Consider the following 23,884-nt stretch of genomic DNA (forward strand, 5'->3'; position numbering starts at 1 on the left):
TGTCTGTTTGAGATACCTTGCTCTACTGTTTTGAGAGCAGCTTTTGCCTCTGTGGTTAATTGTTTCGGTCTTAAGTACACAATCAGAATGTCCTAGGAGATAGGTATCAAGGTAGGAGATGGCATATTAGTTTGCAATGTGCCCACGCTCTCCATCACAGAATTTATTTTCCTTAGGTAATGGAGAAACCTCCATTTACCAGATTTCTTTTTTATGACAAATACTGGGGTTTTCCAAGGGCTTATAGATGGCTCTATGTGTCCTTGAGTTAGCTGTTCTTGTACTAATGATTTTAGGGTGTCTAGTTCTCCTTTTTAAAGGACCCCTGTGATATTCTCTGATTAACAATTCTTGTAGGATACAATTTAACAATTATAAACACTGTAATACAGATCAAAAGTTCTCATGCATATATATAAAAAAGTTTTTGTTTCAAGCTTGAGTACCTGTGGGTTGGGGTAGACATGTCTGCATTTTTCATTAGGGCTCGTAGACTGAAGATGTGTTAGGGGGGTGTTTGATAGGAGTGGTGATGGAGCTGGAGCTGGTGTCAGCAGGGTTGTAGGGGTTTTTTCTCTGGGGCTGGTAGCAGCGTGAAGACGTGGTTTCCCTTCACAGAGATCTCGTGTTTCCATCTCCGATGTGCTTCCCTGGGGCTGTGGGAGCCTTGGCTGCAGCTGCACGGAAGCTGGGCCGGGGCCGGGGCCGGGGCCGGGGTGCTGCTTCTTGCTTCCGGTGGATTTCCGGGTACGAGCAGGGCACGCCTCCATGTGACGTCACCCCGGCCCCCGCCCCCGCAGTGGCTGCAGGAGGCGTGGCCTGCGGGGTGGGATGTGGGCGTGGCTTCTGGGCTGAGCCAATCAGGTCAGGGAAAGGGGCGGCCCGCGTGTTTCCATGGTGCCGAGGGGCGGGGCCGGCTCCGACGGCTGACGGGTGGCCCCGGGCATGGCCGGGGGCTGCGCCGTGGCCGCGAACTGCGGGGCCGAAATGGCGTTCTGCCACCTGGGGCAGTAGCTCCATGCAGCCGCAGGGAGATCTGGCGCTGCACTGCAGGTCGGGACAGCTGCTGGTCACGGTTTGTTATGGTTCCCCCAGCTGCGGTGGTGTCGGTGCTGCCCCGCGGGGTCCAGCCCCGTGGCGGGATCGCGCAGTTCAGCTCAGTGCTGCACGCTGTGCTTTGTGCTCATTTGGCCGCCCACTGTGGCACTGCTTGCTGCCTGTGCTCTCCGGCATGCTGGGGTTGCAGGAGACCGCTCGCTAAAAGGAGTCCCGGTGCGAGAGGAGCATTCAGGGCGGCACGGCCACACGGGACCGCTGTTTGGTGGTGCCCCGGGACTTAGAAGTGTGTCCCAATCTCCTTCCGTCCCCTCCCGAGCTCTGTTTTTGTTTTGCAGTCCAGTATTTATCTCTCTCATTAAGTCAAAACTAAATCTCCATGGCTTTAAAACTTTCATAGTGTTTTCGCCTCCCCTTGAGGCTGCCCGAAGTATAAATTGTCTAGTTCATTCCCGTGTATTTATATCAAGAGAATCCTCTTTGGTTGTGTCCAAACTGTGGGTTTTTTTCCCCTACGTTATTAAAGCTAATAATGCATCTTTATCATATTCGAAGTCCCATTCTTGTAAAAAAGCAACCATGCCTTCGAAACTGGAGGTGGTTGAGTTGATATCCAGGCTCCCATATTTTCTTCTATTTCTAAGAGTAAGTCAAAAAATATTCCAGTTTTTGAGTTATTTTTTCACCGCAAACAGCTCTCGGCGCTGTGTCTTTTAGATGGCTTTTTCTGCACGCCTCTTATTTCAGCTTTTCACAGTAGATCAGGCTCTCCTCGCCTGTTTTTTCCAGCTTTCCGCTCTAGATCAGGCTCTCCTTGCTTCATTTTGAAGATGCAGGATCAAGTCCAGGGAGGTTATGGATTCTGGTGACCAACATGTGACTCAATAAGATGTGCCTCTGCTTGGTTAAGCTCAGGAAACAATTTTATTCAACACAGGAACAAACTCGGCTTAAATCCAGAGACAGAAAGCCCAGAACGGAGGCACGGTGGGGGTTTTATGGGGCAGGGCCAGGGTGGAGTTTAAGATCGGGGACATAGCAAGGGAGAAACCCCATGGGCACAGAACTAATCAGAACACCCTGGGCTGACACCCCACGAGGGTCCGGGGCGGGGGGGCAACTCTTCCTGGGCTCACCGGGCACATCCCCCGAGGCAGAGGGATGGAATTTACTCTTCCTGGACTTTAAAGCCAAGCCTCTCATTTTAACAATGCTTCTCTGAAACTAAATCTTTGCCTCCCTGGGCGGGGGGCACCTCACGCTCCTTGCCTCTTTTTTCCACCTTTTCAATATTTTGTACAGGCTCTTGCTCTGTCCCTATCTCCCCCTTACTCTGCTCGTGGGAAAGACTGTGTCCTCAGACGGGGCTCCACGTTCCGGGCGTGGGTGGTGTAATAAATGGAATTGATTCGTGCTAACTAAATTGTAACTGTTATTAAAGTTATTATTAGAAGCAATCAAAAGAATCAGTGTTACAAGGCAGATGTACTCCTTTACAGATGCTACATGTCAAAATCGAGGTACAGGATGTAGTTTGGAAGATAAGTGACATCCCAAGATCAAAAACGGCCTTGAGATGGAGAAAATTAGAACGACTTTAGACATTGGGCCTAAAAATCAGTAAATATCAGACTAATTAGTAGACCAACATACCACAACGCTTAGTATGCACGCGCAAACCTGTAAGGACAACGAGGAAGAGGAGAAGCCTTTGCCAAAAGATCACCAAAAGAAGACTGAAGACCCCCTACCAACAAGTGCAGCACGTGCTGTGAAGAAAAGTGATGTAAAGTCAGAAAAATCAGAAACAGGAGGAAACTTACAGGAAACATTAATGAATATGTATAAGTACACTAAGTTTAGCTTGAAGTGCTTTGTTTTGTAAGTGAGGCAGGGTGGGAACCTCCTCCGTAACCTGGTCGGTTTTGTACATGAGATAGGGTAACAAGCCCTCCTCGGTCAGTTTTGCTTATGCTTTAATCATACTTAATTACTGGCAAATTATATATATAAATTGTAATCTTTTTATTAAATTATATTCTTTTACTAAAATGCATTCTTGTATACCAAATTACTCTACAATTTACTAAATTCATTTTTAAATAAACTGCCATTAACCCAAGGGACCTAGTTGTCAAAATTCTAATTTCATTTATAATAGTGGGGAGATGAAAATCCACAACTTGTGAACCAGATGCTCATGAAACAAAACAGCCTTGTTTATTGTGCAAAGTCACTTTTATACTCAATTCAAAACTCCCAGGCTTAGATAGATATTGGGTGGGATCTCTCTCTGCCCAGATCTCTGCCCAGTGATCTCTGGCTCACTTCTCAGCTTGAATGGGGCTGGCCAAGGGTCCCCTGTAACTTATCCAGGGACATGTTCACGTATGAACCAGGCCAGCCAAACTGGATTTGTCTTATGGTCAGATTCACTTTGTCCAGCCCAGGCCAGCTGTACTGTGACAATACTGTGATAATTCACCCTCTTTGGTTAAACTAAAAAATTTTAAATGCTCTCTGTTATCCTATCTGCAGGGGCCCATTGCAGACAGGGTGACAGGAGACTGCTTGGATTTAATTTGAATGAGATTTTCCACTTAATTTGACAAATCTAGTTCCCCTCAGCTAGCAATGTGTTTCATGTACTAAATGGAGTTTGCAGCACCCACTCCCAGGAGCTGGCAGGTGAGATCACAATCCTTCAAGCTAACATGCCACAAGCTAACTACTTACAGTTACAACTTAACACTAAAAAACAATAAATCATTTAGAACTGGGATTACACCTTGACTCTACAAACAAAAACCAAAATATTCAACCTTTAGAACTGTGAGAAAAAACTAATTTAACAGAAAAACAATTTGTAAACAGAGTTTTTAAATGAACTGTCTTTTCAAGAGTCCCAGATTTTCATGAGATACATGAATAGGTTGTTCTGATTACTCTTCATTCTGTTCCAGCATGTCTGTTGAGGGGCCATCAGGAGAGTGCTTGTGGTCCCAGGCAGGACAGACACATCTGGCAGGTACCCAGTGGGTTCCTGGGTATTCTGATATTCCGTGGAAACACAGGCATATCCCCATCCCCAGGTGATGTTCCATGGGCCTCCACACTTATTAGTGAGATCTTTCNGTTCACGTATGAACCAGGCCAGCCAAACTGGATTTGTCTTATGGTCAGATTCACTTTGTCCAGCCCAGGCCAGCTGTACTGTGACAATACTGTGACAGGAACAGCATTCAAGCCACGGAAACCACCATGTTGCTGTAAGATCAGTCAGCATCAGGTTTTGATGGCTAAATACAGGTGAGTTCCACCTTCAGCCTGTCTCATGCATGAGGTCTGTGTGTTTAACAGCCTTTCATCAAGATGTTTCCACAGTGAAATCTACCCAAAATCACAACAAAATCAATACTGAAAATCAACCCTGAAAACTAATTGTATCAGGTTTTGGTGACTTCCTAGAAACAAATATTTAGCAAGTGAGCCAAAATCTCTTTTTTTGATCACCAGGATGGTGCTTCTTTACTTGCATTATGTGCTTCTCATAGGGTTGAAGGAATGCTCATGTACAACTGTGGAATCATCAGGAGAAACAAAAAGCAGAATACTTCCAAAAACAGCACATGCTGATGGCAGCCAGATTAGCAGTCCAGCAAAGGATCCCTGCATGTCAAGTGCAGTTTCTCAGGATACCCAGATAATGGAACAGGGAAGGATGGGGGAAGGGGTGGGGAAATCAATGGTCTGGTCTCAGACTGGAAGAAATCCTCAGACTATTAAGTGTTGAGGCTGGGAAGGTAAAGAACTGGGCAGGAATTATAACACACCCAGGCAAGAAGGCAAAGCCAGTCTGTCTCAGAGATGAGAGTCAAGCACCTCTGGGAGAGGTGCCTCTACCTGAGAGGTACTAGAAGGGAGACTCAAAACCTGAACATGTCTACCAGCCTAGGAAGAGTCCAAGTAGTGTGGGAGTGATGAAAATCCTGGCATTCCTCACCTTGGGTGTCATCAGAGGGGATCTGGAAGCCTCACAGATGAGGTGAATGCTGGCATCATGGTGCCTGGCTGTTGGGCAGTTTCCTTGGAGATGCCTTCCCAGAGACTAGGGAGCAAGACAGAATGTATGTGCATGAGGGAAATTCTTTCTCCTTCAGTTCAGTTTTAAAGCAAAGCTCCTTCTCTTCTAAAAGGTCTTCCATTAAACTCTGTAATCTTGTTGCAATTTTGCAACTGTTATTCTCTACAACTTTGTCAAATCTAAGAGTTGTAATTACTTCTGTAATTTCAGACAACTAGGTCCCTTGAGTTAATAACAATTTAATTAAAAGTGAATACAATTTAGTAAATTGAATAGTAATTTGGTATAAAATAATACAGTTTAGTAAAATAATACAATTTAGCAAAAAAATAAAGTTCATATATATAATTTGCCAGTAATTAAGTATGATTAAAGCATGAGCAAAATTGACAGGGGTATGGAGAGGGCTTCTCACCCCACATCATGTACAAAACCGACCAGGGTATGGAGGGGATTCCCCACCCTGCCTCATGTACAAAACAAAGCACTTCAAGCTAAACTTATATATTGTATGCTTATACATATTCATTAATGTTTCCCATAAATTTCCTGCTATTTCTGATTTTTCTGACTTTACGTCTCTTTTCTTCACGGCACATGCCTCACCTGTTGTTAGGGGGTCTTCCGTCTTCTTTTGGGGGTCTTTTGGATGAAGGCTTACACTCATCCTCGCTGTCCTCTGGATGGCCTTACAGGTTGGTGCGTGCATACTAAGCGTTGTGTTATGTAAGTCTATTAATTAGTCTTATATTTGTCAGGAAAATTAATCCACAAACACCAGAGGTTTATGTCTGAAGAGGAGACAGAGGAGTCCTTTTACTTTATTCGAATAAAGGGAGAGGCCATGGGGCATTCCCCTGGGGTCTCTCAAATTTTTGGAGGGCGCAGCCTCCTTTTTATCCTAATTCCCAGCCGCTTGTCCCTTCTCTCTTTCCCCATAAAGGTACTTGAGAGGTACAGGCTTCCCGGAACGCCTGATACCTGGGATAACCCCCCCACCCCACCCAGTGCATAATCCCCTTCTTAATTCTTAACTCTTGTGGAATTCGTGGTGCTTCTTCAGTGCCTCTTTCATCTATCAGTGGAATCCATCCCATTGTTTCTGTTATCTCTCAGTGATAGTTTCATTTTAGCAGCAGACTCACAGCTTGTTTGTAAAGACAAACACGTCATCCCTCTCACATTTAATGAATTTTAGGCCCTATGACTAAAGTCGTTCTAATTTTGTCCATTTCAAGGTCGTTTTTGTCTTGGGATATCACCCATCTTCCACACTACATCCTGTACCTTAATTTTAACATGTAACATCTGTAAAGGGGTGTATCTGCTTTGTAACACTGATTCTTTTGATTGCTTTTAATAATAACTTTCCAAATAGTTATAATTTAGTTAGCACAAATCAATTCCATTTATTACACCCAGAAGCGGGAAAGGGTTTGGTGGGGAAACAGCTGCAGCCTTGAAGTGCCCATTTCTCTCCCCTGACTTTGACCAGCTCTGATTAAGAGGACATCATCGTCTCATCTCATATGAAAGTGCCAAAGCCATGATAGGTTGGAACAGGTATCAGCCTCTGTGAGATGTATGCTCTGAATGTAAACTGTCCTTGATCCCCTCAAGACCAAGGGAGAGTGAGTCAGGTTTCTCCACAGTTGCCTCTGCTTTCTGCATGCCCCCTGCAGTCTGTAGTCTGTGTTGCTGGATGTGCAACAGAAGTCAACCCAAGTGAAGGAGTTTATCCTGGTTGGATTCCCTGGTTCTCAACACCTGCAAATATTCCTGTTTGTTTTCTTCCTCTCTGTGTATGTCCTGAGTCATTGGCAATCTCAGCATTATTGTGCTCGTGAGTACTTACCATCAACTCCACTACCCTAGGTACTATTTTCTCTGTAATTTTGCCTTACAGGAGATCTGGTTCACCTCTGCCTACATCCCAAAGACACTGCCCAATCTTTTGTTACAAAGCCACTCCATTTCCTTCACAGGTTACCTCCTTCAGATGCACTCTGTCTTCTTGATTGATTGTACAGAATATTTATTCCTTGCAGTCATGGCATATGCTCACTAATTGGCTGTGTGTTACCCCTGAGCTACAGCAGCATCATGACCAGCACTCTGTCCAGGGGGCTGACAGTGGGTGGTTTCCTGGTCATATCAGCAGCTATGTCTTTCTGTGCCAGGTTATCTGTGTTTCTAATGTCGTTAACCATTTCTTCTGTGATATCTCCCCCTGGATTACCCTTTCCTGCACAGATATCACACTCATTGAGCTGGTGTGCTTTGTCCTGTTTGCCATTGTCATCCTCGGCCCCTGTGTCATTACCCTGACCTCCTTTATTTCTATCATCTTCACTGTACTGAAGATCTCATACACTCAAGGCCAGTGATGATCCTCTGCCACTTGTTCTTCCCATCTCATGATAGTAATTATTTGGTACTGCTCCAACATCTTTCTCCACATCAAGCCATCTATCAAAGCTTCACTGGGACTGACCAGAACAGTCACCATCTTAAACACAGCTGTAACCCTGAAGCTAAACCCCTTCAGCTACACATTCAGAAACAGAGGTGAAGAACATCTTGACAAAGGCTTTACGTAAGTAGCCAAACAACTGTGTCCAAAGGTCTTGTCCAGGACTGTCTTCCCCAGTCTAGCAGAAAAGAAAAGCTTCAGAGACATCTCAGATTCCAAAGACAGACTTCTGTTAGAAGGAGATGGAACTGTTTTCAACTCTTAGCTAAAGTAATTAGTGTTAATATAAATATTCATGACACAATCTTCACAAACTTCACTTGCATCAACAAAAAGAATTTCAGACATCAAAGTGAAAATAACCACTATAACTGTCTAGATGATCTGGGCCAGAGCTCCCTGGCTGACTCAAATATGGGTTTTCTTTTCTCTCCGGCTCAGGGCCAGGAGGGGTCCTAGACAGAACTTTTGTTTGGCTCTGGACCAGGATTTGAGCTCACCAGCTCACCTTGAGCACAAGTCCTCGAACTAGCAAAGAAATGAGGAGGGACCTTTCTTCTGGGTTCTATTTCACAGCATTATTTCTGCAAAGGGAAACTCCAGGAGAAAGAGACAAAAGATTCAGGCTGCTTCTTTTAACATGATATGTGGATAGAAAGAACTCTATAACTTGCAGAGTAGTTATGAGAGTAGGTATGAATTTATTCATCACTGAGGTGCATGGGGGATATCTCCTCCAAAGGCATGCACACCTTGGAGACTTGTTTCTCCCTTTTTATTCTCTACAAACTAGGGTTACACAGTATGCCTAATACATATTCATTTGCTAACCCTGCCTGTCCTCGCTTCATATTAAAATTAGTTCTACGCCTATTTGCAGCTGTGCACTGCTCCTTGTTGGTCACTCTGGTGGTCGTCTGGAGGCCTTTGGGGCTGAAGTCAGCAATTTTCCTTCAGCTGAACTTTTTACCTTGTCTCTTTGCGCATGCTCCCTTCAGTTCTTTTGACCCCCCCCCCCCCTTTCCATTTGTGAAAAACAAAGTTCACTCCTGTAAAATTTTAAAAAGGTTTAATAAAGTCAATAAGAGACATAAAATAAAGCAAATAATTACGGCCGGGTGCCTTGGTGCGCTGCCAAGAACACACCTGGTTGTTACCGCTGAAGATCAATAGATCACGCGGACACAGGTTGAGGTATGGTGTAGAAAGAGCAGAGTTTATTTTCTTTTTTAGGATTTATAGGCTTTTTACTATGGCCAGGGATTGGATGGTCAGGATAACACTTTCTCACTGCACTGGTCATAAGAAATGCTCATCAGAAGATGTGTAACAGAAAGAATGCACACATATCTCTGTTTACAGTTACTGTCCTAGGAAAGTCTTTAGAAAACCATATCAGCAAGCTCAGAAGCTGAGCTTTCAGGGCGACACCTGGTATCTTGGGAATACCCTTTTTATCCCATCCTGCTGTGAGGGTTTAATGCATATTCAAAGCATGTCCCTTCCCTGGTTCCTTCTTAGAACATGCTCTGTATTGGTTTTATTTTTGCTGATCATCATTATTTTTGAGTTTGGTTTCCTTTCTTCTGCAAATGGTCAGTGTTGATAACAGTCTGGGCCCCTCATCCTTCCTCTGAGGGCAGCTGGGCTTCGTATCTTTCAGCTGCCAACGGCCTGGTCCTGGCTGCTGATAACAGCTTGGTCTCCATTTCCTGCTGCTGTTAACAGCTTGGTTTCCACTGTCCTTCTGCTGGAAACAGCTTGGTCTTCCTATTGTCTTGCCTGTTGGAGTTATCTTGCATTGTCCAGATGAAACATATCCCTACCATTCAGAATTCCTTTCTAAGCCTATAACTTGCTGAGAGAGAAGAATATAGCAAAAAGCATATAGCATATAACATTTATCAGAATACTTGCGAAAAGCCAATATTTACAATATGAATTCACAACACATTTCTTTTGGCTTAGAGGTCCAAAAGAATCCAAGGAACCTCCTCATCCTATGGTGCATTTATGCTCTCATCTTGTTTAGGGATTCCAGCTCCTTATCTCATCCTGCAGTCTTTCTTCTCTTCCTGCTCTTATGGGAGCAGTCAGCATTTCACACGGGTTTTGTAGCCTCTTCTTTTACTCAAGACAATTTTTATAATTAATTCCTAATTCTTAATTTCTCTGTTTCAAACGGGGTGCTTTGGAGGGTGTGAGTTTAGAAAGGGCCAGTTACTATTCACGGCTGGCCAGCTCCCCAACCTTCTAAAAATCAGGGAAGATAAGAAATAACAGGTTAAGATAAAAAATAACATACATGGACATCTTCAAATGCCAAGCATTAGGGAGTAAAACCGCAGGAGGAGCCGCGGGGTGGACCCGCGCGCGGGGCGGAAGAAAAGGCGACAAAGGCACCCGCCCGACCTCTTTTGGATGAGACACAAGGAAACGGAAATAGCCGGGCCGAGGCGGGAGCAACCCCGCGCTGGGATCGGGAAAACAGAGATGAGTGTCCCGCGCCCGCCCCCGGGCCCGCGCCGCCACAACGGAAGAGCTGAATCCCGGCGGCGGCGGCCGCAGCCCGTGCTGAGATTGGGGCGGATCACGGCAGCCCTGCCACGAGCCGGCCGGTACCGGGGGCTCCGGAGGAACGCAGAGCGACCACGGCTGCGGGTAATGGCGGCGGCACCTCCCCCCGCCCCCTCGGGGAGAGATCGGGGCTGCCCCGGCACCGGCAGGGAGCGGGGGGCAGGGGAAAAAAGCCCCGGCGGGGTCCGGCGCGGCAGCGGGGGGTTGGGGGAAACGCCCCGGTCCGCCAGCCGCCAGCCAAAATAAAAATAAACAAGTTTTTCACTCGGCTAATAAGCTAACAAACCTCGCTACATCTAGATGCAGAAAATTTACATACTTCCCACCCCTGGCTCCTCTGCCACAGTCATAACACAGCAACTGGCCAAGTCCAGCACTCTGGTGTTCAGGACGTGCGTTTGTTCCGCTTCCAGAACATTAATAAATGTGTGCCAGCAGCACAGCTGCAAGTATATCTTAGAAAATAAACCGGGCTGTCTTTCCAGAAGCCATTTGTACTGCCGGATTGGCAGTCAGCTGTAACGACTGAGACACGGACTCGGACAGCCAGGGAATCTGAATCGTTTATTCAAAGAAACGAGCTGGTTTTATACACTTTTTCAAGGCACAGTATTTCCTTGCATGGTAATTTTCATTATGTGACCTATCTCATGTTGCTACGTCAGCAACACGCTTTCTAAATGTCCTTCAATGGGGTGATCACACACTGTTCACCCATCTGTCAGCTTCCAGTAGGCTCCTCTCTGCAGGGCTCTGCCCGGTGCCACCTCCTCCTCCCAAGGTCAGGCAGTGAGGAGCCTCTCTGTGCTGCCATGTGCTTCTTTGCACTGCCATGTGCTTCTTTGCACTGCCATGTGCTTCTTTGCATTGCCATGTGCTTCTTTGCATTGCCATGTGCTTCTTTGCATTGCCATGTGCTTCTGTTGGCACATGCCCAAATGTCCCACAGCCCACAGCTTAACGCTCTCCCATCTCTTCCCATGTTACCACTATCTCTAACCCCTGTTACCACTGGAAGTTCAGGTGGTGATGGAAAGCTTTCTCCCTTTCCAAGTGGAACAGCTATGCTGTTTCTTTTGCTTCTGCCTCAGGCTGCAAATACAATTGTCTCTTCAGGCTGTGAACCAAAATGATGGAAGCACGTACCACACCTTAGCCTCGCCTGTCCTCCTCTTGAAAAACACAGGCTGCAGTTAGTGAAAGGAATAAAGAAAAGTGGAAAAATAAAATAGCAATAATAATAATATAAAGTAGGAATTGTAAATGTCTGTCCTTTGATCTCTCACCCCAAGAAGCTTCCAATTTTTTAACACTAATCTCATTTCCCTCTTCTTTTCTCCGTCTTCTTTTCTCCATCTTTTTATTTTCTGCTGACTTGTATTTTTGCCCCTTGGCTCCACTAGTAAGGCACTGGGAGGAAAGTGACTGAGAGGCCTCCTCTCCCTGCAAGATTTATTTATGCAGCAAGAGCTGTCTTTGGACAGCTTTGCCTTTGGGCTGTTACAAGCCATCCTCAAAGGCAGTAGTAACCAGGTTCTCTTTAATAGAGAATGGGGCAGATTAGAGTGAAATGACACTGAATGATTGGTGTTTGTAAATAAACACATGTAGGGTTTATTGTATGTTATAAGTGCATATTGTAATGTTGGCTTTTTGCAAGTATTAAGATGAATGTTATATTGTATAATGTTAGAATGGCTTTGTTGTGTGAATGTAGTTTTTTTCTTTTTCTCCTGCTATTAGCAAGAATTTAGGCGTAGATCGATAGAACGTTTTAACTGCCTGAGCAGTTAGGATAACCTCCAGTGAACAGATGATGGGGCCCAGGCTGCTATCAATGCTCACACCCTGTAGAAAGGAGCCAAAGCCCAAATCAAAAGTAAGAAAGGAATTAAAACTGCAAGCCAAGAAATGCACATGCTCTAAAAAGGCAGACCCAAGGAGTGGCCATGCAAAATAGTTCCAGGAAAAGTTTGAATATGCATGAAGTCTATGCAATAGAAATGCTATATAAAAGGTATTCCCAAGACACCAAAAGTGCTCTTGGCAGAGCCATTACTCTTTGCTTTATTATCTGTGTCTCTTACTGTCTTTATTAAACTTTTTAAATTTTACCAAGAGAGTGAACCTTGGTTTTCACATTGTAGAAAAATGTGATTGAACAGGCAAGTAGGTATGTGGTCATTTTGGTTTTTAGCTACAGTATTCTGACAAGAGTAGGAAGAACCCATAGGCCTCAAGAAAGTCTTGGTCTTATCAGATCAGGGCTTGGCCATTACACATCCAAAAGCTCTCCTCCATCTCCACAAAGCACCCTGGCATCTCCACAAATGGGAGAATGTTTTGAGTTGTCACACTTTCACAGTTCAGTCTCTCACAAGGGTCCTCCTGGTATCTGGGGTGCATGATGGCAGGGGAATGTTCAGCTCAATCCTGGACTAATCTGTACTCCCAAAGTCCTTTCAGACCACAGGGCTTTGGATTACATCCCCAAACCACCTGCTGTTGCCTCCCTCCCGACCAATTCTTATTCTGGGGCTCTGGGCATTGCCTGCAGAGGAGAGACCCCCACCAACAGTGCAGAAGGAGCTCCAAGCCTCTGGCTGTCCCAGCACCCATCTGGGACACAATAGGAAGCTGGGTAGATTTTCCACCTCTGACAGCAATGCTAATTAGTTTCTCAGATGCCCCTTGTTCTTTGCACCTGAACTAGCCACCTTTCATGTCTTGCTTCTGTCCTAAAGGCAGGGCAAAACAGAAGAGATGGGACCAGCTCTCTGAGCAAAGGGCAGGTGGCCCATCTCCAAGGCAGGTTCAGCACATGTGGTACAGTGTACAGGTACAGTGGATTTGGGGCAAAGGGACACTCTGGCTTCCTGTTTGTGAAGCAGTTGCATCTAGTATTGGTGGGTTCTCTGGCACAGCTTCCTTGGCAGGGATGGAAGCTATGGAAGTGGCTATATGCAAGCTTGGGCTCTCCTGGGGGCTGGTGGTGATGGCAGAGCTGGTGGGCAGGACAGTGCTGCCGAGGGTGGGGTGGCAGCCATGCATACTGTGAAAAAAGACATTCACTTTTTTTTTATATAAAATCGAAAAGTTTAATAGAAAGACAATTAGGAGATAGGAATAAGGCAGAATGAACAAATACAGCTGGGTGCCTCAGCATTCAGCCAAGAGAGCACACCTTACTAACAAAGGATTGTCCCTTAAAACACAAATCTATTATATATTCATAAATTCTTATACATAATTCTTATCCTCTTAAGTTTTAAATGTTCCTTTGTTTAGCTGCAACTCCCCCCTCCCCAATAGATCCATCTTCTTGGCTCCGTTGAGTCTTACACTCCCTGATAACAGAGGTTCAGTAAATTTCTCCCTTGGAGCCCTTGCCACTGCTGTCTTCATCTGGATAAGATAATCTAAGAATGCAGGAGGAATTTCTGACAATTTTTTCAGTCTCTGAGTTATATTAACAAAAACAGTCTTTATTTTCATACCATACTACTGCCTAATATATATATGTATCACACCACTATTTCTGTTTTATCAATAATAGAAATAAAAGAAACTATACTAGTACAGCAAAGTTTTCCTACAGTATATGTAACATTTGTTTTAATATTTGTGAAAAGCCAATAATACCATATGCACTTATAACACATACCCATGTCCTTCCAACGGGCTGCTGCTGGTTTGAGGGCAATCCCCAGGCAGGCGTATTTGTGCCTCAAGCTGATCAAGAACAGGGCCAGCTCATGACCCAGTCCCTGCTGTGTGCCCTGGTACATGGTCAGGGAATAGTCTCTGCAGTGTCCATGAGGAGGGTAGTTCTATGGGGATGCCAGGGCTCTCCTGGCCCAGCCAGAGCTGCATCTGGGAGAATGCCAGTGTTGGGGATGCCCAGCACTCCTCAGGCAGGGATGTGACAGTGTGTCAAGGATCTTCCTCATCAGAAACTCCATGTCAGAGCCCCCAGCTCTGCTCCTGCTCAGCAGTACAGGGCCACAGTACTCACACTGCTGGACCCTGGACATTCCTGGAGGTACTGGGGACTGATGCAGCTGCAGGTGGGGAAGGTGATGAGTTGGGGTGGGATGGGATATGGCACAGAGAGCCCTGGGTGTCCCAGGTCTGCAGTTCCTTTTCCCTGAGGGGCAGCATTTGTCGGTGAGTGCTGGAGGTGGCCAGGATTGTGCTCCAGAGGTGGCATCCCAGGTGTGAAGGAGGCTCTAGGAGACCTCAGACCTGCCAGAAGGGAGGCTGAGGATCCATCCTGACAGGAAATATGAGTACAAATGTCTTTACAAACGACTTGATGGGTGAGGGTCTTTAGGAGAAATAGGTGTTAATGTCTCTACATCATGCTGCAAGTTTTTTGTAGAACCTAGACAATTGACCCAGACAGTTTGAACTTCTGGACTTCAGGGTAATAGGAGAAATGGTTCCACACAAGTCTATTGCAGATCTGAACTTCCAGACTTCGGAGGAAAATTTCGATACATATTCAAGAGGGAATATATAGTAGGGGTTTCCAGAAGGCTGTACCTTCCTAGTTCTTCAGCCAGTGGAGAAGGGAAGAGGGCAACATGCAGCCAGGAGTTTAGGATAAAAGGAGGCTACATCCTCTGCTTTTCATAGCGTGGCTTTTCTGCACAATCCTCAGCTGCTACAGCAGCTCCTTCTTTTCCCTTTCTGCCCCACATAGCTCCTTGCTTCACCTCTGTTCTGAGCCAGCCGGGGTTGCTTCCTTCTGCACCTGCTCCCTACAGCCATGTGCACTGGCTGCTGCTGCTGCTGCCGCTGCTACTTCTCCCTTTTGGGTTCTAAAACACTTTGGGTTCCATTGCAAGCACAAAGCTTCAGAGAAGCTGGACTTTAACTTGTGACAGGTCTTGCCACAGCATACAAAGCATCTCAAGTCGACATTAACTTTTGTGCCTAATGACAGTCCCTTGACGGTGGCCCTGGTAGCTCATTACTTCCAAACTTCAATGATGTCAGGTTTGCCTGTTCTTGGTTTAGTCACCCTTCATTCAAAGATTCCCAGAGATACTTTTCATTCCTCCACTGTGCACACAATGATTTCTAGAGGGCTTCAGAAGTGCAACAGCAGCAGCAGTAGTCTCCTCTGGGGTTTTTAGAGGGAACACCCTCTCAGAGAGCTATCCTGGGCTTTCCTGCAGCCAGGTTTTACTCCTAGAAGATACAACTGAAAAGCTCTAATGATGAGTGACCTAGCTGAGCAGTGATCAAAAAAAGCAACACTTTTTTATTGCACTGAAGCTGAATACTGATGTTTGTTGGAAAAACCGTGTCCCAGTAAGCTCTCTTGTGCCAAACACAAAAGTTTTGGTACAAAAGAAGAGGCTCCTGATTAACTGAATAAAAATGTAAACAAGAAAAAAGAGCAGAGGCTGATCTGTCTTCTTGGGGCACAAAGCCAGAAGCCAGAATGTCCCTCTACTCTGTAAAGTGTAGTAAAACATTTTAACAGAGTAAAGGCATCATATTTTAGTAAAAGCCTGTCTACACAAGCCAGCCTTTGGTATAAGCGACAATATTAAAGGTAGTGTCCTTGAAATTTTCATGGAGCAGTGAGAATGAAAGAAAAACAATAGCCTTGTATACTGGGGAAAAGAATGTAAACCATATGTATTAACCAATAGTAACTTGTTAAGCCCTGTGAACCCTGTTGGACCCTATAAAAGTGTGCTAAAGATAGAAATAAATGACGTTCACTATACTTCTGTGAAGACTCAGTGAATAGTTTGAGCAGTTTCTCAATATCCTTCTCACTAAAATTAAGAGACCTGGGATGCACCACAAGGCAGTCAGTGCTCACCAGGCTCTGACAGCAGTCCAGCCTGGGCAGCTCAGCTCAGATGAGTGCTTGCACTACTTCAGTGCTCCCAAGAAGCATCTGGACCCCACCTGCCCCTCAGGAAATGTCTATAGATACCAAATAACATTCTCCTCGTGAGGGAAAAAAAAGGAAGAAAAGTGATGTTTATGCTGAGCTACAGGAAATGGGACATTATTAAGCTTCTGGAATAACAACTTGAATTTTATTGTCCAAAACCACTGTAGAGTGGCAAAGACAGAAGGCAAAGTGAATGTGGTGCTCCACACACTCTGCTCCGTCCTGAGGAAACCTCTGTGGTACTATGTCCAGGCTGGGCCTCCAGGTAAATACATAAAGAATGTCACTGACACACAGAAGTAAATCAGGACACCAGAATTGTTGGGGCTGGAAGTAAGGGATGCATGAGGGGAGGGGGAACTGGGTTTGCACATTCTGGAGTATCAAAGGTTTTGAGGATTCCAGTTGCTGCCTTGAGAAGCACCTGCTTAATGAGAAGATGTCAAGGGGACAGTGCTGGTCCTTAGAGGTGCATGGTGAAGAGTTGATGGGCACATAATAGAACATAGGGAATTCCAGCTGGGTATACAACAGAGAAAAACTACCATGAGATGATTCAGGTGCTGGAACAGGGTCCAGAGAGGCTGTGGAATCTCCATCCCTGGAGACACGAGAAGCTCAGTTAGAAAGAGGACCTGAACAACTGCTCCTAATGGAATCTGCTTGGAGTGGGAGACTGCTCTGGAGACCTCTGAAGGTTCCTTCCCACCTACGTTTTTCTGTGATACACTGAGCAGCAGTGATAGCACAGACTTGGCAAGAAAATTTGCAATAGACTTCAATGAAACCGAGTGGATGATCACAGCTCTGCCCACAGCTGATACCAGGTGAGAAGAATACCCCATAAGAAAGGGAGAGGAGAACAGAGGGTTGATGTGCTAGAAGGTAACCCATGACAAGGTAACCAATGACAAACCCAGCCCACCCTCCAGATTTCTTATTGTACTCCACATCTTTGTGTGGGGCAAGATGTTTGTTTAGGTCTGTTTGGAGGATAACCTGTAGGAGTCTACTAGGTGCACAGAACAGATGTCTTCTCTCCACCTCACCCTGAGCAGTTCTGGTAAAGTGCAGTCAGTCTGCTCATTGTCCCCTGGCTGCTGAGGGCAGATTACGGAGTCCCCTCACGCGCTCCTTCCATAGTCCATCCTGCTTTTCCAACTGCTGGGCCAGTGGAGGACATGCAGTGGGACAAGACACTTGGTGAGGTGGTTGGATAACAAAGGACAAGCAGGAAGCGTATTGCTGGAAGGTTCAAAGCAGTGGCAGCAAGTGAGAAACGTGTGTGGAAAGAAAAACTGTCGCAGAGATTTGGGTGCACCATGGGCACAGATTTGCTCATCTCTCTGCAGCTTTGACAATCTGCCAGGTAGAGTCTGTGTTTCCAAATAGCTTCTTCACAAGTACGTGAATTAGCTTGGAAGGGGTGTCTGGAGATCTTCTGGTACAAGCCCCTTTTCTCAAAGCGGGGCCTTCAGCTCTGACACGACACCACGGCTGGGTGCCATTCTCTGGCAGAATGCCGAGCTGCTGGGCTCCCACACAGGCACCACAGCAACCCAAGCCCTGGGACAGTCCCTGCCGCCAGGAGCTCCCGTATCCCGCCGGGGCAGGGATGCAGCTCCTACTCCGGGCTCCGCAGCTGCGCTCCCCACCCGGTCCCTCGGCAGCGCCGGCAGCTGCAGGAGCTGCCCAGCCCGCAGGGAACGCTGCACGGCGGCACCGAGCGGCTCGAACGGAGCTGCGCTGGATTCAGCTGGATTCGGCTGCGTTCGGTTGTCCTCACGTCAGGGAGCAGCTCATGGCCAGTTCGTGGTCAGGAGGGAGTCTTGTCTCCTGGCCAGACTGGGAGGGACAGACTGGCACAGGTTCCCCGGGGAACCTTCTTCCCTTCTTCCGCAGCTCTGAGCAAGACCCCGCACCAGCGGGCCTTGGAACCAATTCTGGCAGGGCCGGGAGTCCAGCTGTGCCCTCCATCGCTCTGCCTCTCCTCCCTGTGCCAGGTTGGCAAGCAAACTCCAGCTCCAAAAATTCTCATGTATGAGCTCACCTGGGAGGCTTCTGCCCTGTGCAGAATTTGGCCAACTTGGCAAGGGTTCTGGTGGGACACTCTGCCAGGAAGGAGTCACCACTTGCTGCTAGGACATGCAATGTAATGAAAGCAGAGCTCTCTCTGCCAGAGCTGTGGTTTGTGCCTCAGTGACCACCTCAGCTTGAGGACCTGATCATTTACATCATCACTAGCTGGAATGTGAATGAAACAGGAATCAAATCTGGTCACAGCTTCACTGGTGTTCCTGACACAGAACTTGGGAAACCCATGTCCCTGCATAACCCATGAAATACATCTTCACAGGTGGAGGTATATGCCAATGCTTGGGGGGTTCCTCCTGTATTTTTATTTGTGCTTTCCAAGAAAAACAGCCAGTTCTGCTTTGACCATGATGTGAATCCAAAAGAAATTGATGAAAATCAGCCCTTTCTTGTCCTGGAGAACCTCTGGCCACAGGGCACAGGAAAGGTGACTATCAGCCCCAAGAATGCATGATGAGTAACTGTGCATGTGTCATGGCCACATGGGAAAGGCAGTCCTGAAGCCTGAAAGCCTGTGAAGCTGTTCTGGCCTTCCAAAATGACTGACATGGACACAAGGATGAATTAAAGCAAAGTTGTAGGTGTTATGAGTATTGAAAAAAAGAAACATGCAGCCTCCTGAACAGCTCTTTCTTCACTGCTTCAGTGGCAGATTTCTGGAAGAGCAGCTGGATTTGCTAATTAACTTGGTGGTTTTCTAGGCCAGATTCACTCCCCAGCCATGGGCTTCTGCTGCTCACAAAACTTTGGTTCTTCTGCAGAGTCACCATTCCTGATGGCTGTGCTGAACCAGGCATAGGCATGTTTTGTCTCAAACATTCTGACTTGCAACAGGAAAGATATGATTGGAGGTGACAGTCCCATGGAGACTGGGCAATACATTCCTAACCAATTTCCTGGTCCCTCCCAAGTTTCATGCTCAATTTCCTCCTTCAATTCACCCCTGCAGGAGGGCTGAAATATCTGGCCATCCATGCATGATCAAAACAGCACAAAAAGTCAAATCTACAAAAAAGGCTTGTACCAGGTTAACTAGAAAAGAAAGCGGATTTGGCCCACTCATTCTCTTTTCCCTCCCTTTCTTTTTCTCTTTGTCTCATAACTCCAGCTCCACACCACCTGTGTGGCAAGACAAGATGGGGTCTACGTACTGATGATAATCTTTGTTCTCTCCCTCCCTCTTCTGTGTTTATTTGTCTGCCAAGCGAAGCACACTTACCATATTCTACCCTATACTGTGTTGTGAACTTTGTTGTGCAAGTGGGAAGTTTATGAGAATGTGTTATGGCTTGTTAGCCAGCACCTTGTGGAAGTGTGTTTATAAGAATTTACGGGCTTGTTGGCCAACACCTTTTGAGTCTAAGAAGTGGGCCAGTTGCCAGAGTTACAGTGACTGTACAATGAAACATAAGAGTTCCTGACACATGTCTGGTGACTTTGTTCAACCTGGTGAGAATTTATGCTGAATATAATTCCCCTGACCAGTAGTTAATGACAACAGCACCACAGGCCCAGGCTACCATCTTTGGCCAGGGGACACGGAAACTCCTGAGTCCCAGTTTCCTTTGGAGAATCCTTCGTGTCAGAAGCGTGCCATGTCTCCAGGACTCACTCTATGAATTGCTGCTCTAGCTGCCCTGCTTTGCTACTGCTGACAATCTTTAACAGCCAGGGGCACAGCTGGCCTCATCCTGCTGCTGGCCAGCATGTGCAGAAGCTCTGTGGTTGTGAATGTTCCTGAGGCTTGCTCTCTGTAGAAATTGCTGGAATTCCTGCCTTGTCTCTAGGCTGAGAGACAGGACAGCAAATTCATTGGACTGAGCCAGGAGAAGCCCAGATGCAGTTGCACCAGACTCGGCTCCAGTGGGAAGGAGAAATTCACTGGCGCCCAAGGCCACCTGAAATTAGCTTCTTCCTTTACCAAAACTAGGGAAACTGGCTTTACTGGGAGATGTGTGGAGTTCAAAGAGGAATCCTCATGTTTTTAAGCTTGTCCTGCACTCATACCCCTTTGCTGAGCCATATAATGATGTGGATGTGACGTGGATACTGTAGGCCAGGGTGCACAGGCTGCAGCCCTGCCAGCCCCCATGGGTGCTCAGGGTGGAGCTAGCTGCATGCTGGGCCCTGCCATCTGGGAGTAAAAACCACACACGTGCTGTGGCTTGTTTGTCTGACTTTGCAGTAAATTATTAACCCAGTACCATACACGCTTCCCTCTGCAGGCACCCAAACCTTCCCAGGCAGAGCTCAGTCACGTCTGTTGAACACAATGGGAAGGAAATCTGAAGCATGTGGGAATTTTTTCTCTTGTCAAGCTGCTTTGGTCCCTTCGTTTCATTTCCAAAGAGATGATAATAATACCAGCCCACAGTTTTTCTTGGACAATGAAAGAAAAGTGACTGTGCTTTCCAGAAATGCCTCAACCCCATGACCTTTTCTCTCCCAGTGTACCAGCCCATGGCTCCTGCCAAGCCCCCTCGCATGCTGGGAAGGGGGTTCCTGCTCTGACTTGCTGCTCCTACTCTTGGTAAACCCAGCTTCTGCTGACTTATCACTTACCTGACCTTCACCTGGAGTGCAGTGATATGTACCAGTTAGGTACAATTCCTTGATGAACTGCTTCCTCCTGGATAGTTGCCATAATTTAAAGGGACATGTTCACCAGGGCAGTAAAACCAAGTGGTCCCAAGATCACAGTGGCATGGGGAAATACCTAGGGGCTAAGGGAAAACAGAAAACGGTAGGAATTTTCTCCTACCATCAGTATCCTCTTACAAGGAACCTCTGTGCCTTGTGGTGGTTTTGGGGTGGTTTTCCTTGTGTTCCTTATGTCTTGGGACTTTCTGAATTTTCCTATAGGCAAGGCTGGCTATTTACCACTGGAAGCAAGGCACACATCCTTGCTGAGGGTGGAGGCTGTCTAGTCCTTGGCTCAAGCAGGGTCACCTAGACAAGACTGCCCAGGGCCTTCAGGGTGCTCTTTGACACTCGGAAAAGACCTTGAGAAGGCTGCAGATGTGGCTGAGGACCCAGAGCAGGAGATGGCTCCTGTGAGCTGCAGGACCTGCAGATGTGCAGAGCCTGACCATCCCCATAATCCCTACAGTCTAGATTCACACTGAAATACCAGATGGAACCAGCTCTGCTTCTGCAATGGGAATCTGGCAACAGAGAAGAAAATTCTTTGTCTCTGTAGTCTGTAAGTCCTTTCCCCCTATAAAATGGTATTAGACAATATATCCTAGAGGGATGGCTCTTTCCTTGAAGAACTCTGGGCAAATGCTACATGATGACAACCAGCACAGCCTTCCCACAGCCTGGGGTCAGGCTGTCCTTGCCCAGGGCGGCCTGAGCACCCATGGGAACCAGTGCCTTTCCAGCCTGAACCAGTGCTCTCCCGAGAGCCAGGACTGCAGGGTGCAGGTGAGTTAAGCCCACCACCCTGGCCTCTAGCCCCACAGGGTAGCCAGGGAGTAGGCAAATGTCATGAAAGCAGCAGAAGAGCCTGACTCCCAGCACATCCCAGTGCCACCATCTACATCAGGCTGATGGAAAGCCTGAGCAGCCTGATGCAGCAGGCTGGGGCACTCCTGGCTGCTGTGTGATGAGGGTCCCCACACAAGCGTGATAGGGTGGCACTGGCATGGGGTCTTGGTGCCAAAGAATGGAATCCAGATGGAACAAAGATGTCACATGGGGCCACAGCTTGACGCAGGCTCTCCTAGGCAGATAGATGGTGGCTGTGTTGTCTGCCAGCCTGGGGAGTACCCAGCAACAAGCATGGGGTGGAGGGACTTCTGAGTGTATGCCAGAGTCCACAGAAGCCTCAAGGGTCTCCCTGGATCTGCAAAGTGCTTGAACTGATAATCTCAACTCAGGAGTGAAATAACTGCACCATTCTTTTATTCATTCCAACTTAAATGTTGTCTTCCAACCTTCACAAGACATTTTCTCTCATGAAATTGTTTCCCTGTTCTGCCAATTATGTTCAGAGCCATGGATGCCCTGGATGCTCTATTGCTTCTTTCCACAAAGCTGTAAGTTCCAACTTAGATCAGTAGAAAGCAGAGAGGCTTAAAGCAGTGCTGCAGCAATTCTTTTTCCAGAAGGCAGAGCTGTGCATCCCCTCCAAGGTTGCCTGTCCCCAGGGGACATGAGCAGGACACAGTCAGCAGCATGCATGGTACACGCACAATGGGGAGCCAGTCCTGCTGCCTGGGTGGGGCAAAGGGCAAGACTGGACATGGGGACATCTGTGTGTCTGCCAGCACTGAGACATGGATGATGCCCTAGGTCTGGCAGCCACTCACACAGTCTGGTCATCCAGCCCCTGCCTGCAGGAGGCATCACTCCAATGCCCATGATGGCCTGGGGAGTGTAAAAGGAGAAGAAATGAGCCCTGCCATGACTCAGAGTTTGGGGCAGATAAAGTCTGATTTCTCTTCTCCTTCAGCCCAAGTAAGCCTAGCTCCAGTCCCGACCAGCTCAGCCTTCACCAGCCTTACTCCAATATGGGATCGTTCTTGTAATGGGGAGTCCCAAATGCACCATGGCATGCAGAAGAGGAGAAAATAATTGCTTCACCAGCCCATTTCTGCACTCCTGCTGACCCAGGCTGAGACCCACTCCCCACCCTTGCTGCATGAACCATGACTGCTGGCATCTCCACCCGAGCTCAGTGCTCCCCCACTGCAGGCTCAGCCCTGAGTCCTTGGCAGCTTAGCCCCATGCTGGCCTTGTCTGTGGCCTTCAGCCACGTCAGTGGAGCTGGGTGCAAGGCTGACAGTGCTGCTTGTTGGGGTGAGTAGCCCAGGGCTCAGCCCCATGTCCTCACTGTCCAGCCAGACACAGCCTTGTGCCAGGAGGGCAGTAGCTGCATGGTTACACAGCGGGGAGCTCTGCTGCAAAGGCAGCCCTGTAACCCACTGGCTGCTTGGGCGGTGAAGGCCAGAGCACTGGACATTCCTACTTATCGCCTGTTATCTTCTAGACAAACCCAAACTGGGTTTTGTGTCTCTGATGCAGACATACACTTGTCAGCCAAGGCTGTCCTGTGCTGCCCCATGGATCCTTCCCTGTGGGGCCCATGGGGCTGCCAACACAGTCCAGGCACAGGGTAGCCCCAGGATGCTGGGCATGAGGGGGCATAATGCATACACAGAGCAGCTCCAGGTGCACTGGGACGGGAACGCAGCACCTCCATGGCAGGAGGGCTCTGTGGATCCCTATGGGTGGAAAGCTGGTTCTCCCACATCTGGGGTACCTCCAAGCAGAGCCCTTCCCCAGCCTTGGCATGCCCATCCCCATCCTGCCAGGCCTTACCCAGCTTCATGAACACAGCCCCCAGGACAGGGGAGACCTTTGTGACACCTGGGGTGATGTCACGGGTGGCACACAGCAGCCCTATCACAGCCACAGAGTGGACTCTGCCCTGTCTGCAATGCATTGCTGTCAGGGAAATCCTGATAAGGTGAAATAAGCCTACACTGCCAAGCCCCATCCATCAGCCCCCAGTGTCCTCAGGTTAGGGCACATGGGATTCCACAGACAACCTCCCCTGGGCCCCCCAGAACCCCAGCAGGGCAGAGCATCAGCCTGGACACAGACATGACTCCAGACTAGCCCTGAAAGAAAGAGATTCCACCAGAGAAACCATGGTTCCCTCCCTCCCTCCCTC

The 23,884-nt window shown here is 47.5% G+C and overlaps 1 long non-coding RNA gene and 1 pseudogene across 1 annotated transcript; both read left to right on the forward strand.

The window, feature by feature from the left end:
- Positions 1-890: 890 nt before the first annotated feature.
- On the forward strand, positions 891-3,182 carry LOC107211437. Its single transcript, XR_001524182.3, has 2 exons — positions 891-1,053; positions 2,556-3,182. It is a non-coding gene; the product is annotated as an uncharacterized LOC107211437 (long non-coding RNA).
- Positions 3,183-6,720: 3,538 nt separating this feature from the next.
- LOC107211847 lies at positions 6,721-15,933 on the forward strand (annotated as a pseudogene).
- The last annotated feature ends 7,951 nt before the right edge of the window (positions 15,934-23,884 follow it).

The sequence above is a fragment of the Parus major genome, chromosome 15, assembly GCF_001522545.3.
Source record: "Parus major isolate Abel chromosome 15, Parus_major1.1, whole genome shotgun sequence".
Classification (NCBI taxonomy): Eukaryota; Metazoa; Chordata; class Aves; order Passeriformes; family Paridae; genus Parus; species Parus major.